This window comes from Rhinolophus sinicus, linkage group LG05 (genome assembly GCF_036562045.2).
Source record: "Rhinolophus sinicus isolate RSC01 linkage group LG05, ASM3656204v1, whole genome shotgun sequence".
Classification (NCBI taxonomy): Eukaryota; Metazoa; Chordata; class Mammalia; order Chiroptera; family Rhinolophidae; genus Rhinolophus; species Rhinolophus sinicus.
The window spans coordinates 172,020,059-172,037,294 of NC_133755.1; the positions used below are offsets into that span (position 1 = coordinate 172,020,059).

General features: G+C 38.4%; 1 long non-coding RNA gene across 1 annotated transcript; it reads right to left on the bottom strand.

Annotated features, from left to right (window-relative positions):
* Window positions 1-7,696: 7,696 nt before the first annotated feature.
* LOC141571725 (uncharacterized) lies at window positions 7,697-12,158 on the bottom strand. Its single transcript, XR_012496801.1, has 2 exons — window positions 11,627-12,158; window positions 7,697-9,296 (listed from the first exon to the last, which is right to left on the bottom strand). It is a non-coding gene; the product is annotated as an uncharacterized LOC141571725 (long non-coding RNA).
* Between the last annotated feature and the right edge of the window lie 5,078 nt (window positions 12,159-17,236).

The following is a 17,236-nucleotide window of genomic DNA, read 5'->3' on the forward strand; positions in this document are numbered from 1 at the left end:
TGTAGTTGACATTCATTATTCTTCAGCTTCAGCTTCAGGTGTATAGTGCATGATCAGACAAGAACTAATTTAAATATGTTCTATTTCTCACACCAATATATTTCAGAGAAGGTTTACTTTGAAAGATTCTATCAGTGAGCTTTTACAATGAGGTATAACTCTAAAAAAGCTTATACTTTAATTCTAAAACATTTTGGGACAGAAATATGGAAAATGTTTTGATATAAATCACTAAAAAATCTATTTTTTTAGGAGTTTAAGAAATCCTTCTGGACTTAAGTTTTCACAAGAAACTTTCATAATAAGCTGGTGGTTAGTTTCTCTCTTATTCATTGAGCCAAAACAATATGGAGAAAAACATTTTTAAAATAATGGTTATTCTTTCTTCGTTTTTCTAGGAATGCCAGACACACTGACGAAATTTTAACTGGTGACTATGAAAGACTTTTGGGTCAGTTTCCTGGCAAAAGACACGTTGAGTCCTTTATTGGAAAACGAGATAGGTAAAGAGAATTTATTATCTTTACCAAATATGTTATGATTATTTAATCTGCAAATTATCTTTTCACTGTTCACAATTTACTTTCTTTGTTCCAAATTGCTAACTCTTGATAATATTCAATTTAGTTAAAAATAATGTATATTCTTCAATAAAATATACCAGGCCCCTGCATTAGAAAATCGGGCTTTCTAGTAATGTCATACTCACTGGTTCAGATACACTTATTTTTGTAAATAACAATCATTTGTGAATGTGCAATCAAATTGAAGTAGACACTGTAAAATAAGACATAGTATAAACTGAAGCAAATTTTAGGGTCGCTGTAATACTTGTTTTTTAACTTCTTGCTCAAACCAAGCTTTGGAAGAATCTCTTTACCTGGACAATAGCTGAATATTTACTAGATACAATTTAGGAGAAAAGCTTTTTTAAAAGCACTTATTTTTAAAGATATTTCCTCCTAATGGCAGAAAAGAACTTCAAATATTCACCCATTTCTAATAGTTTATTAAGTATTTGATCATGTACTACAGAATGTGATTTAACACATTCCCAGAGAATGCCAAAATGTGTTGGATTATTCCTGGTTCCTCTATTTTTAGGTTTACGTATATTTCCTTTACAATTGTTGTGAAAGAAAACAAGTTTGGTGTTGGAATTCCTTTTTATCTGACACCAAAATATTTGGAACTTTGTTATATTTACCGTTTCTTGTTCAAACTCACTGATTTCTGTTTTCTCACATTTCACAGCGATAACATCTCAGAGGACAAAGTTACAACCAAACGTCATGCAGATGATACGTTCACTGACCGAATTGAACTTATTGAAAAGCAAAAGGCTCTGAGGCCACTCTTGGAGAACATTCGTCGTGCTAGGTAAAAAAAGAGACAACTTGGTAAAACGAGAAATTATAAATGACTTTCAAAATAGAAGCTACATAATGGACACTTATCTGTCTCTCTGCCTCACTATCTATCTACACTCTGTGAGCGGTAATTTTCAACCTTGGCTGCCTTTAGACTCCCTGGAGAATTGTTAAAATACTGATGTCTGGCCAGGAAATTAGTGCCTCTAGTGGTATGGTTCTAGGCATTGGTATTTTCTAGGGCTCCCCAGCTGATTCTACTGTGACTTTAGAGTTAAAAATTATGAGTGTAGAGGTATCTAGTCTGAATTTGGAAACAGGTTTTGTCAAAAGTGCTGACATTTAAACATAGATATTGGAGAACAATAACAGGAAGTGGGGTGATCTCTCTTTTTATTCCAATTATTTTTGTTTAGATGATGAGTACTAAGCACAATCCTGGGTGGGTGAGTTCAGACAAGATGACTGTCTTCCCCCCACCCCCAATTATAATTGTGTCGAACTGTTATAGCTACTTTAAAGTTGAAGAACAATTGATAGATAAAAGCTAACCTCAAAGATCAATATTTAGCCCCCAGAGCACTTGACAGAGCACAGATAATAACATAGGTCACACATTATATCTTCTTTAGATGCTTTGTCTTCTAAGAGCCTTAACATGCACAATGTCTCTTTCTGGTTGGCAGGAATGAGCCAGACTATTCAGAAATGCACAGAAAGATAAATGGAAGAAAGATACATGGAAAAACTCCCCAGGGGTGGGTATATGTGTGTGTTCGTATTTTATTCTTACAGCAATCATTCAGTTATGTAAGTAGGGAAGAATCACTTAGAAAGAAATACTAGAGTTCTCACAATGAGACCTCATGTGAGAAGGATACTTCTGCCTGAAGAGAACCCCAAGCCAGTAGACAGCTTAAAAGGATTCATGCAGGCTGGTGATCACCTAAGAGAGAAAGCTAAGAAGGAGGAAACAGTTTGGTTTTGTTGAGTTTGCATGGATGTATTCCTATCCTTCTGTCAAGTTATAACTCAGAAGACACTGACTCACATTAATGAGAAACCCTTGCTTTCTTTGGGGAATCCAGCCATGCTGTTTTTATTATTGAAGATTTAGTCCCACAATTGACTGCTAGCACCTCACTGAAGTACAGGAAATATGACCAAATTACAGTATGACTCATTATTGTGAAAACACAAAGGTACTCTGGGTCTAATTGTATTCCTGAAATACGGTAAACTTCCTGCAGAAAAGTCCAATTTAGGTTGTTTTACTATAAAGTGAATGAAGGTACTATGACTCCAATAGCAGTTATTGTAAAATGTGTTTTGAGAAGAGAAAACACGAATAGTTCCTTTTTTTTCCATTTCTTAATTGATAAACTTGTTATCAGAGTGGTTTTAAGAGGTACAGGAATACAAGACATATTTCTAACCTGACCTGCTTTAAGGTTGACATTAGCCCATAAAAAAGGTTTACGAGACTTTGTAAGTGCTTAGTCATCACTGTATCAGAGGTTGGCAACACTTTTCTTTAAAGGCTATGCAGTAAATATTTTTGGCTTTGTGGACTATACAGTTTCCATTACAACTACAGAGCTCTGCTGTAACAGCGTGAGAGCTGCCAAAGATAGTACGTAAAATGAAAGGGAATGGGTGGGTTACATAAAAATTTTATTTGTAAAACATGAAGGTAGGCTAGACTCCAACTAGGTCTGACTTGGTCAAAGACATTAAACTGCATGACTGAGACTGAAGACAATTCATGGTCTTTCTTCAGTTCCTGGAGCAAATATCTCAGGTTTTCATGAGAGTGCTCAAGAGTGGACAGGGTGTCTGGAAAGACACCTGCACCATTGGTTGCTTCTGTCCACTGATTACTCAATCACCTCTAACAGAGATACAGGGTGAAGGACTCTGCACCTGCCCTCTCATTATTATAAAAGTATATTACAGAGAATCAAGTACCTTTGCTCAAAATAAAAAAAAGTTAATCTTACATAGCTTCTTGAAAAATTGTTTATAAGCAGAAATCTTCTCCATTAAATTAAGAAACACAATACACACTAAAATATAAAGGAAGATACATCACTCAGGTTTTTTAAAGTTATTTCATCATTTATGAGATTGCATCCTCCATTGTTTCTGTTTCTTTCTGAATGGGTAGCATTGGAGAAATTATTTTGACAGAAAAACTTGTGGGTCAACCATTTGTGAAAAGTACAAATGGGTAACTATTAATGACCAACCTTAGCGTCCCTTCACATTGAAGTTCCGTTTGTGACAAACAGTTTTAGAAGACACCTTTTTGATATTACAGAACACAGTCTCCTGTCACAGGCTATTGACAAGGGGCAAAAAGAAACTGGTGTGTATCGAGTGGAGAATGAATGAAACTAATGCGCTATAAAAAATATTTTTATACTTACATACCAATTCTTTCTTTTTCAGAATTTTTGAAGAAAAATGATTAGGTGAAGTAATGATACTTTGATTTCTACCTAAGTAATTCAAGAAATGCCCTCAAATCATAACAAATAAAGTGCTGTATGATTCATGTTGTGCCTCATTTTATTCCAAGGTGATAACTGTTGCTTACATTGCAAATATTGTTTAAGAGTTCTTAAAATTGACTTTAACTCATGAAAATCCTGGGATTCCAGAGACTGTGTATCTTTTCTAACAAAGATGTACTTAATGACAACTGAACACCAACTTAATTCCAATTATACGAGGCTTTATAGAAGGGTAGTCATAGAGCAACATTGATGTGTTTATTTATAAAGCGTACTTAACTATTCAGGAGTGGAGCACATAATCAGTGTCTCCAAATTTGAATATTAAGCACATGGAACGCTGTGTTAAATGAACCTCAAATTGTCTAAGAGAATATAAAAAAATAAAAACTCTTTCTACAAAAAAGATTTTAAAAAATGTATGCATTCCCATATCAGCAGGCAAACTTTATTTTGAATGGGATTAACAGTCTCTCAAATTTGGATCTCTAACTGCTAAAGGCTCTCTTCTGATGTAGTGTTGCAATGAAAGAGAATGGCCTCTGCTTCTGACACTGGACATTTCATTCATGATATGTTAAGAATGTGTAGAATGTAAACTCCTTGGAGCATTTGTTTTTCAGTAATATTTTGTGTTTTGCCATAATCAGCCAAAGAATGCTTTCAAATTACCATGAATGAAGGTCTATTTGGAGACACAACTGTTTTCCTAAAATGATTCCATGAAATTATATGTAGAAAATAAAGACCTTTGATTGTCATTGCACACACTTTCTATTGTATTCATTAATTTAAGGCTATGAAGGTACCTTGTTTTAGCACTAAAGGTGTAGGCACTAGATAGGTTTTGTAATATGTAAAGTAGGACTATTTGAATGTTTTATTATGTGCTCATTCTAAAAAAGAGAGACGTACATAAGAGAGAAATTGCTCTCTCAAACTGGGCAAAAGATAAAATGTCAAGGGATAGTATGATGGTTCAGTTCCATGAAGTCCTCAGAAATCAAAACCCCTTCCAGGTCACCTTTCATCTCCTAGGGCACGGCCCTTCCCCTCATGATCTAAAGTTGCAGCTGGAGTTCCAGCCATCATATCTGCATTTTTGGAGCAGGTGGAAGAAGACGCAGGGAAAAAAAGATAAGAAGAAGAAAGAAAGGAAGGAGTACATGGCTGCTGTACCGTTTTGGCTGATTGTCTCGTCCTGCGCGATGAGAGTTGTGGGGAGCGAGGAGGGCAGCGCAGGGTTAAGAAAAGGCAGTAGCCATGAATAGAGTTTAAGCTGGGCTAAGCTATGTGCAGCCTCAAGGACTGAGCACAGGCCAGCACTAGCTTTTATTAGTTAGGTGGGGAAGTAAAGGAGATAAAGCTTGTCAGTCTCAAGATCTGTGAATCCCACACATCATAATAGGGAACTGATTCAAGCCAATTATGCTTGCCTGCAGGCAGCTGAACCATAAGTCTCAGGATGTGTGTACTTCCCCAAGGGACAAAACCTACATGCATATGAATAGATGGAGAGCACACAATTGAATCACTTCCTTTGCAGGTTTTGGGAAGGAAAGCAGCCACAGAGGCTGAGGCTTTCCTTAGCCTGGGGAAGGTGGAGGTCTGTGCCCACCTCAGTGATCCCCTGGGGTTCTCCTGTTGGTTGCCACTTGACTGCACCTGGCTTGAGTTGTCCCCCGCCATGGGGAATTTTACTCGTCATTGGCTGACCAGCCATCTTTCTGTGGCCAAACAGGGAGACATAAGGTACAAGCACAAAAGGGATGCAAAGACCCTGAAAGGATCAGTCTCACAGACTCTCCTTTCTTTGGGGGCAGCAGGTACAAGGAGACAGATGGATAGGCTGCTGCATGGCAACACCTGATATCTTATGGTAACATCCCCTTGAGGAGAACAGTTTTATGGTGACAGTCATTTGTAAAGGAGGTTAGGGAATCTTTTGTTTAGTGTTTGTTTTATAGGCCCTGACAAAAATGGTGGTTCTATTAATATAAAAACAACAAAACATATTTTTATGTGGGGGTGTTTTCTTTTCAGAGCTCAAGCTATGCATCTTGAATTCTTACAAAGAAAGCTTAAAGAAATGATAGATTAGTGGGAATCAGAAAGATCCCAACCATTAATGAAGAATCAATATCATCACAAGGCAAAGCATTGCTTCTTTCCTTTTCTACAATTAGAAAAGATGTCTACTTAAGGAGAGTAGAACTACAAGTAATTGCAAAGTGGTGTACACATGTTGAGGTGAAGTAGACTAATAGTTTTTTAAATACCTGATTTATAAAATATTAAACATTTAAGTGAGCTTGCTATACAAAGTGTTGCAGTGAAAATAGAAAACCTCCAGATGTAATTTACACAAAGGAAATTTATAAAGATCCAATGGGGGCAGAGCAGTAGTGCAATTTGAGTGTCCATCTAAACGACTTTATCTGATTGTATTAATGTTAATGCTTTTCAACTTCTTTCCTATACTTTCAAGACCTGTACATTGAATGCCTCTGTAGTGCCATGTAGATATCTGAGAGTTGGGTTCTGGGCAGAGGGAACAGCAAGTTCCGGCAAGGAACGGTCCTGGTGTATCTAGACAGCAAGGAGGGCAGTGCGGCCGGAGCCGTGTGCACTGGAAAGGGCTGAGCAGGAGATGAGGTGACAGAGGTCACAGGACTAGACCTCGTGAGGCCTCAGAGGATATGGAAGGACTCGAGGACTGAGATGAGGAGATGGTACGGAGTTTGGGACAGGCTGTGACACTATCTGAATTCTATTTCATAGGGTCATTCAGGCTGCTACATTGGGAATAGTGTGAAGGGCTGGAGGGGTGCTAGGGATGGAAACACGAGAGGAACGTGGAGGCTACTACCACGAATCATAAAAGGAAATATTGAAAGGAAGACATGTTGATGGCATTCAGGACATCAAGGGTAATAAGATGAAAGCTCTGAAGGCCATTCCAGACAAGAGAGTTCCAAAATTTCTTTGAAGGGTGGACTAGGCTCTGGCAATGGTGCATAGCTTCCCAAGGGGAGTACTTGGAAGGTGACCATAGTGATATTCAGCAATGAGATATATGGCACTTTTACTGGGATGAGTTTGCAAACTTAATTGTCCTACCTCAAATGTCAAAGATCTCATTCTGAGGGAGAAAATCTGCTTTTACGTCCTCTGGAACTGGAATGCTAGTCTTTATCACATTAATATACTGTCTATCTGCACACAGTACTTAACCTGTACTCTGTGTAGTAGCCAGAGTGATCTTTTACAAACAGATACCAGTTCACCTCATGTCCCTGCTTACTGGCTTACCTTTTCCTTTGGATGAGGTCTGTATCAGTTTCTCATTTGGGCCACACCTCCAATGTTTTCTGAAATGATTTTTGTTGTTTTTATTGTTATAGTTTGATGTTCTTCCCTCCTTCCTCCTTTATTATATATTTTTTAAGCCAAAGTTCACCTGTTCAATAGATCTCACCTTGATATACCTTCCTCATGCATACCTCCTCTAGCTATCATAATACGTTGTAGGATTTCCTAAGTCATCTTACCTTGTAATCACTTATTCAAAGCCTGTAGTTTACATTGGTTTTTAGAGCTGAGGCAGTGTTTGGCCTTTAAAATCTGTATTCCTAATGAAATAAGAAATGAAATGAAGATTACATTTCCTCTAAGGTTAGAAGCAACTGGTAACAGTTTTACATTGAATTTGTCCACTGCGACGGGCCAGCCGTCACGAGTCGATGGGTTCCCGAATGGGGGAGTGGGAATGAATAAAAGACACTCTCACATATGATGGCGATCGCGGACTTCAGTGATCCTGAAGACACTAAGTTTATTTTACTGCACCCATATAAGCAGTTTGAGCACGTGCAAGTATGTATTAACATAACAAATGTAAATTCTTTAGCTTTCACATAGAGGATACAAAATTCACCGAAACTCACAAGTAATTATCTTATCAATTGCCCTGATAGGCATCAGCCTTCTGTGTCTGGGAACTGGCCGCTCCCACCAAATTCCTCAGCAGCTTACAAGCTCAAGCTCCCCTCAGGTGCAGGCAGAGACAATTGCCTCAGGGGGAGGAAACAGGTAGCATAAACCGAGCCATTCTGCAAAGCTCAGAGTTTCCTGTAACCATGGCTCCCCACATCTCCCCCTTTTTTATTTTATATGAACAAAATCCATCCAGTCAGGATGGTGAGGTGACGGCGCCTGTCTTAGGCATCCCAGGACGCCTGCCTCAACTTACCCGTCATTGGTACTCATATTTTATCATACAAGCCCTGTCTTAGGTGTTGAAGCGGCTCCCAAGTATTTGCCCGTCCTTGACTAACCCGTCCCTCATAAATGCACAGGGGTGAGAGTCTTAAGACTTGCCTTAAGCTCAAGCTGATGGATGTCTAATGAGGATGGGGAGTAGGCACAGAACCAAAGAGACACAGAAGCCCAATAAACCTACTCAAAGCATACTCAATTTCTTTAAAAACCTGCAAACTTCTTTCAGCATACCAAGGTCTAGAAATATTAACAGGAAGCATAACAAAAGATGGTTGTTTAAGTATCATAACATGAGTTCCTAATGGTACCCAAGAAATACAATTTGCTAAAGAACAATTACTACAGGATACACTAAATTGATTTCCTATAAAGTGTACATTAACATTTCCAATCAACAGTGCATAAGGGGAAGGAACACAAACAGATATATTAACAGTCTTAGCAACAGTCGTCCAATCTCTAGTCCCATCTTTCAAGACACTCACATGACTGCAGGGAGTGCCTGATTTACAGAACTCAACTATTTGAACAACTTCACCCATTACTCCCATAAGTCTCCATAATGAATTTTGCTGATATTGTGTATCAGAAGTCCAAAATCCAGAAGTCAGTTTTCGGGCCCATCCTGACTGGTTACTTCTTGACCAGTTAATGATGTATCTGCCTGTTCCAGGAATGTCATAACGAACAGGATCATTGCCAGGACAGTCTCTCCATGGGACAGTCTCAATATTTAATTTCAATCTTTTATTAAGACGAACAGTCCATCCAACTAAAGAGTCATTAATGTGCATAGTGACAGGAGAACTACGCAAGCACCAAGATGTTGACCTATTATTTGCAATACAAATAGGCAAACCTGTTCCTATACCATTATAAGTAAAATTCTTCTCTAGTTGTTGTTTTATGTGTCCATCAGAGGGCAATCCTAAACGCCTGAGTATCATTAACATAGACTGGAATCTCAGGACCGTCCCACACAGCGAGGTGGAGGATTGGTGGATCAGGTACATAGGCCCAATACGTCTGGTCAGGTTCCGCTTGGCAAAGCATCAGTAGCATCATCAATGGGCTGAGGGTCCACATGTCGCACCAATCTTTCTGGCAGCCACCGAGGGCCTTCTGCATCCTGTGGAAAAACACATACATGTCCTCGTCCCCATATGAGGACTGGATCTGGGCCTTGCCAAGAGCCCGTAAGTGGGTCTTTCCATTTGACCAAAGCCTGTGGGGCAGTAGAAGGATGCCAAAAGCGCTCTGCAGCACTCTTGCCATGGGCATCCAAGGTCAAAAAATTTTGAATAAAGAGAGAATGAGACAAATAATTATGAGGTGTCAGGGGGTATAACTCCCCCTTTTTTATTTTTTGTAAATTGATTTTTAACGTTCCATGAGTACGTTCAACAATCCCTTGTCCTTGGGGATTGTAAGGAATGCCAGTAACATGATTGATCGAAAATTGCTGGCAAAATAGAGCAAATTTTTTGCTGGTATAACCTGAGCCATTATCTGTTTTAAGTTTTTTAGGAGTTCCAATCATGGCAAATGCAGCAAGACAATGTCTAATAACAATAGAATCTGGCTCCTTTTCATAATATTTTCGAGCTTCCAAGCGGCTCTCCTGAATTAAACTGGCCACAAATTCATAATAAGGTGTAAGATTTTTTTGTGCAGCCACATGGAGGTGTATCCATCTAAGTGGCCCTTCTTGCCACAACACTGCTGTGGGTGTATGTTTGGTGTCTAAAACATACACATATAGAGGTTTAGAATAATCTAAAAGAAACATGCTGTTGCTGAATGGCTTAAGAGACCTTAGAAAGAGCCTTCCGTGCAGGCTCAGTAAGAGACCTGGGTGAGGTCGGATCAGAATCTCCTTTTAAAATTTCAAACAGTGGTTTAAGATCTCCAGTAGTTAGTCCCAAAGAAGGCGCAGCCAATTAATATCTCCCAACAGTTTTGAAAATCATTAAGAGATTTAAGATGATCTTTCCTAAGCTCTATTTTTTGTGGAGTGAAATACTGAGGCAAACAACTGAAATCCCAAGTAAGAATAAGGCTCACTTTTCTGTACTTTCTCAGGTGCAATAATAAGACCTGAGGCTAGAAGGTTTTTTTTTTTTATATCTGCAAAGCAAGCTAACAACATTCCTTCTTTCTTACAAGCCAATAAGATGTCATCCATATAATGAATGATATACACAGAAGGAAACTGTTTTCTGGTGTTATCAATTGCTTCACTAACAAACTTTTGACATAAAGTGGGGCTGTTTGCCATGCCTTGGGGAAAGGCAAGCATGAGCAATAAGCTTCCAATCCTCTGGAGGGGTGGCTTCAGTAGACAGACTATCCAAAATTGCCATGGTGAAAGGGGCAATAGGTCCATACTGCACACAAGCCTCTTTCAATTCTTTTATCTGCTTCCACTGGAAAGGCCTCCAATCCCTAACCCTACGTCCTGCCTGATCATATCTTTTAAAAATAGGATATACGCCAAACTGCTCTGTAGATTCCCCTTGCTTGTGAGCCTCTTCACAAGCTATTTGAAGAGGGGATAGTACAACAGAGTCCGACCCTGGCTTAACATAACTTGGCGAAGGCTCTGCAGGCATGTCCCAAACCGGGGACTGCAGCGGAGGTCTCCACCTACAGGACTCCTCAGGAGGTGGTGCAGAGGGATCAACTATGGGGGGATCTTTACCCCGAGGACAATTTCCTCCGTCTACAGCAACTTTAAGTTCTATCAACTGTCCCTGAATCTTTTTTATTTGATCTGCAAGAGAAAGTGCAGTATCTGCAAGTTGCTCGTCCTCCCGAGCCACAGCCACTAAAGGAGGGTTTTTGTCCCTATCATATTTGGCTCCCTCATCTTCTAATTTTTCCTGATCCTGAGGTTTTAAATCTTCCCGGTGCTCGACCGGAGTTTTCTGATAAACAGGCTCTTTATTAACCTTAAGAACTCCCTCTAACAACTTTGCGCTCTCTCCCTCCTCATCACCGGCTTGTTTTACTTTCTCTAATTTGCATTCCTCATGTTTAAGGTTCAAACAGTCTCGGATCAAAGTCCACAGTCCAAATGTTTCAATCGGAACCTGTTGAGGCCCGTGGTCAGTGTAAAAATCCTTTAATTGTTTTCCCACTTTCTGCCAGGTTCCCAGACTGACCGTTCCTTCTTCTGGAAACCACGGACAAACTTCTTTTGTAAATTCTAAAAACTTATCTAACTGTTCTCTGCTCACCCGACAGCCACGGGCGGCAAGCAATTTCTTAAGTCCTCTAACATACAGGTCCTTGCTGCTAGCGTGACCCATTCTTTTCCCTAACTCGGTCCTTCTTTCAAACAAAGAAACAATCAGGTGCCCTTCTGGATTGGGGCCCAATCAAGCTCCGTGACAAAAAGTCGTGGAACTATCAATCATTCACACATTCATTCAACCGAGGGGATCGTGTCTCACTCACCGTGCATCCACTGATTCAGCTCTAATACAAGCCGGGGCCCTTCCACGCGGTGTTCCTCACTGTTACCCCCGTATTCGAGCCCCACGTTGGGCGCCAAGTGTGACGGGCCAGCCGCCACGAGTCGATGGGTTCCCGAATGGGGGAGTGGGAATGAATAAAAGACACTCTCACATATGATGGCGATCGCGGACTTCAGTGATCCTGAAGACACTAAGTTTATTTTACTGCACCCATATAAGCAGTTTGAGCACGTGCAAGTATGTATTAACATAACAAATGTAAATTCTTTAGCTTTCACATAGAGGATACAAAATTCACCGAAACTCACAAGTAATTATCTTATCAATTGCCCTGATAGGCATCAGCCTTCTGTGTCCGGGAACTGGCCGCTCCCACCAAATTCCTCAGCAGCTTACAAGCTCAAGCTCCCCTCAGGTGCAGGCAGAGACAATTGCCTCAGGGGGAGGAAACAGGTAGCATAAACCGAGCCATTCTGCAAAGCTCAGAGTTTCCTGTAACCATGGCTCCCCACAGTCCACTAAATACATGTGATTTTCATTTTATTTATTCACTCATTCTTTACAAAAATATATTTTGAAATGTAAACCGTAAATGAAACACAGTGAGATGGTATTAAAAATTCAAGGGTATTCTGATCTATTTGGCCTCTATTTGAATGCCTCAAAGATGGAGCACATGGAAAAATTTTGAAATGAGAGGGCGGGGAAAGTATTTCAGAGTTACTGTCCAAGAGACAATTTCAGTAAATGCACTACACTGCATAACTAACTTCAGGATTTCTACTCAGAAACAGTAATAGATGTTAAAAAACCTTTTGTTTAATATAGAGCAGACTTTGAAAAGCTTTTCCCATAAAGGCCCAGATAGTATGTATTTGCAGCTTTGAGGATCATTCAGTCTCTGTCATAGTGATTCTACTCTGCCATGCAGCACGAAGCAACCATAGGCAATATTTTAACGATTGTGCATGGCTGAGCTTAAACAGAACTTTATTTATGGACATTAAAACTTAAATTTAATATCATTTTTATATGCCACTATATATACATATATATATGTGTGCCACTATATATACTCTGAAATAATGGTTTTTACAATATAACTGGTTATGTTATATTATATTGTAAAAAGCATTCTAATATTATAAAAACTATTGTTATCTTTCATATATAATATAATATAATATAATATAAAATAATATAATATAATATAATATAATATTATGACCAGTTATATTGTAAAAACCATTCTTATCTTTCAGAATATATGAGACAGATGATAGATTGGATTTGGTTCATGGGTTATAGTTTGCCAGCTGTTGATGCAGTTTAGGTATAACCACAAATTTGATGATATACTTCTCTTCAAAATCTGCAAACACCTTGTCCTATGAGTTCAATAAATACAACTCCAAAGACTTTATAAATTGAAACCAATGACTGGGAGTCTTTTATGTAAGACCATTCCATATTTTTTCTCCTTTTTTTGTTTCAGCCTTAGAAACACAGAAGATGCAACAATAGTATTAAATAATACCAAACGAAAGAAAAATAAAAACCTTTTCATTTTTCCCATACAAATCATTCATTTCATTCTGCTCAGCAAACATTAACAGGGACTTATAATGTACTAGGTGCTGGAGATATAATAATGCATAAGAGTTAGTTCCAGTAGGAGACACAGTTAGATCAATTGATCATTTGATTTCAGTGTAGAAAACACTATGAAAGAAAAATACAGAAAGAGAGCTAGAAACACAAGTTTAGACGGGTGAGAAAAGACATTCTAAAAGAGTGATGAATCATTTACTTTTTAGAAAACATTTCTTTTTCCTTTGTGAAAATATACTTTTACAAGGATCTCACTAGCTTGGACCAATGTTTAATGAGATTAAAATAGTCGCCAATATACTAATCAAACATTAGCCAGGGGATAATGTATGCCCATTATTTCTTTGAGGAACTAAAAAGCAGCTCATTTATTGTTTAGTGAGACTAACTCTAAAAAAAACAAACTATGGACATGGCAGATAATTTTTTTTAAAAGATAAAATTGGTAAAACTTGGAAAAATCATCCTATAAGAAAACTCAGATTTGAAGATTGGAAAGAAGTATTGGACATTACACCAAAAGAATTTTTTAAAAAATGTAGAAAGATTTGATGTCCAAAGCAAATACAGTTGAAAGGAGCACCATCCCAGTCTCATGCACCCACTTACCTAACACAGATCCTGAGCCCCTGGGATGTGTCAGGCACCAATAACATTTATAACAGAATTAGAAAATATAATCCTAAAATTTATATGGAACAATAAAAGACCCCAAATAGCTATGGCAATCTTGAGAACTAGAATAAAGTGGGAGGTACCATGCTACCCTACATCACATCATACTACAAAGGTATAGTAACCCAAAAAGCATGGTATTGACATAAAACCAGACACATAGATGAACGGAAGAGAATGGAGAGCTTAGGAATAAATCCATGCCTATATGGTCATTCAATATATACTAACGAAAGCAAGAACTGATGTGGGGTAAAGACATTCTATTTAATAAATGGTACTGGGAAAATTGGACAGACACAATGAAAAAAAAGAAGCTGGACCACCTTCTTACACCATATACAAAAGTAAGTTCAAAATGGAGTGAACCCTTAAATGGAAGACCTGAAACAATAAAAGTACTAGGAGAAAATATAGGGAGTAAATTTGTAGATATTACCCTTAGTGATATTCTAACTTACATATCCCCTTGACAAGGGAAGCAAAAGAAGAAATATACATGTGGGATTACATCAAACTAAAAAAGTTTTTTCATAGCAAAGGAAACCATCAAAAAAATGAAAAAGACACCAAAAAAACATCGTACAGAATGGGAAAGGATATTTGCCAATGGTACATCTGATAAGAGGTTAATATCAAATATCTATAGAGAAATCATACAACCCAACAATACAAAAACAAACAACCCAATTAAAAAATAGGGTGTGGACGCGAAGATAGATTTCTCTGAAGAGGACATACAGATGGCCTACAGACTTATGAAAAAACGCTCTACCTCACTAATCATTAGAGAAATGCAAATAAAAACCACAGTGGGATACCACCTCACCCTGGTCAGAATGGTCTCATCAATAATTCAACAAACAACCAGTGCTGGCAAGGATGTGGAGAAAAGGGATCCCGCGTGCACTGCTGGTGGGATTGCAGATTGGTGCAGCCACTATGGAATAAGTGTATCATTATTGCTGATTAAAGATTAAAACATTTCACATGAAACTTCGTACCTTTTTTAATTTAAAAAAGAGAAAGTCTCCTCTTTATCTGTTACATCTTAAGTCACTCACCATAAATATATAAATCAGATATAAGGACAATTGAACAAGAACCTCTAGTCCTATTCATCCCGTGGGAGCACAGCTGTGACGTATTTCAGAGAGCTTTGTGATTGCTCAGCCCAAGCACAACCCTATAAAATGAAGGGCCTTGAAATGCTGGTCAGGGTAGAGTGCAAAGCAGCTGCTGGCAATAATACCAACCCTTAGCCAGGACGAGGTTCTGGTTCAGCTCTGAGGGCAGAGAATTGGTGGAGCCAAAGACAATCTTCCCAGGTCAGAGAGTAAGTACAGAAATGTCTCACCCCCCACATGTAAAGGGCTTCTCTGAATTATTTCTGTTGGCAGATGCTTTCCCTGCTTGCTCTTTTACTCAATATTAACTTTTTTTTAAATTACGTTTTCATGTAGGATTTTATTTTTAGTTTTTGTGTGAATATAAATTTTTGACTGAAGGGACCCTTGGGTATACATATTTTTGAAGTTTTCAACTCATTTTTTAAGTTTTCTTCTTTCTATGTCAATTTTTGATTATGTGAACCTAAGGAACATTTATTTTTCACTTCAAGTTGAAATGCCATGATTTTTATAGACACAGAAAGAAACAGCCTTGAACATTTAACTGTCTACCTAGAAACTATTTGGAAATATAATGTACATGTGGATTAGGTTTAAAAACACATTCTATTTTAAATATAGTTGTCATGCAGTGTCATACGGGGCCTCAGCTTCCGCTCCCCACATAAGAAGTTAGGATATGGAGAGGCCAAAAAGGAACACCCTCAGAGCCATAGATAGGGGAGTCATTCCAGTATATTCTCACTGGCGGCTGGGTTGGAGACAGAGGAAGCAGGAGCCACACTATCCGCAACCTGCCATCCACTTCTGTCTGCCAACCAACCTCACTTGCTAGCTGCAATCCTCCATGCTAAATGCAATCGCTCTTGCTAGCTCGACCACCATCTTTTTGCTAGCCCCCATTTGCTGCTAGTGCAGCCATGGCAGTTATATTAGTGGCCAATGGCTCACTAGTTACAGCTGACGGCCAACTAGCCACAGCTGATGGCCATCCAATCACAGTTGATGGCCATTTACTACCCGAGTGAGAACCTTTCCACGTGAGGACACGAGCCTGGAAACTGCACTCCTGGCTCTGTCCCCACAATAGTTTTCTATCTGTGGCAAAAATTATTTCAATGGTAATATGTGGTTCAATGATTTTTTTTTTGGTATTAATATTCACTATTAATTGAGCTAAATTGTTCAAGCCCATATGTAAGGAAATGAGTTTCCAGTAAGATCTACAAAACATTGAAAAAGAAATATATATAAAATACAATTTTTATGCTAATAGACATACCTCACTTTTATATTAATCAGATGCAAAATTTACAGTAGAAGAACAATCCGTTTTTTTGAAACTATTTGAAAAGATACTAAACTTGAATGCCACAACTATGTAATAAGGATAAGTCCCCTGCGGATACTTCTAGCACCATATGAATATGGCATTTAGTATGTACTTGTGCCAACTATGTGCCTGGTGAGACATCACCAGCAGGTGAAAGGGATCCTAATTTTTATTCAAGCCTTTGTCACCGAGAGAAATCTTCTTGATTTTAAAAGGAATCATAATGCGTTTAACTCTTTCTAGCAGATGAAAATTATTTTCTAAACTCTGCAATAAGGTTTAGAAATTTCTGCTAGACACTCAGGATTCCTGTATATCTATCACCCCAAAATTGAAAACACTTATTTATAAATATATATGTACCTGTAATTTCATTGCTGCATTATTAATGGTGGCAAACATATAGAGACAACCTAAGTGTCTTGTGAGAGTTGATTGGATAAAGAAGTACTGGTACATATAAACAGTGGAATACTACTTTGCCATGACAAATGATTAAATATTTCCATTTTCGAGAACACGCACAGATCTTTAGAGTATCATGCTCAGTGAAAAGAGTCAGAGGAAAGGAGAAGAACCATAAGAGTTCACTCATATGTGGGACATAAAACAGAAAGCAATAAATGGACAAGAAAAAAAAAACAAAACAGTCATAGACGTAGGCAACAGTATGGTGGTTACCAGAGGATAAAGGGCATGGGAGGAGGATGAAGATGGGGCAAGGGTATCAAATATATGGTGACAGACTGAGACTAGACTTTGGGTGGTGAGCACAGAATATGTAAATGATGTGTTAGAGAATTGGGCACCTGAAACTAATATAATGTTATTAAAAAATGTT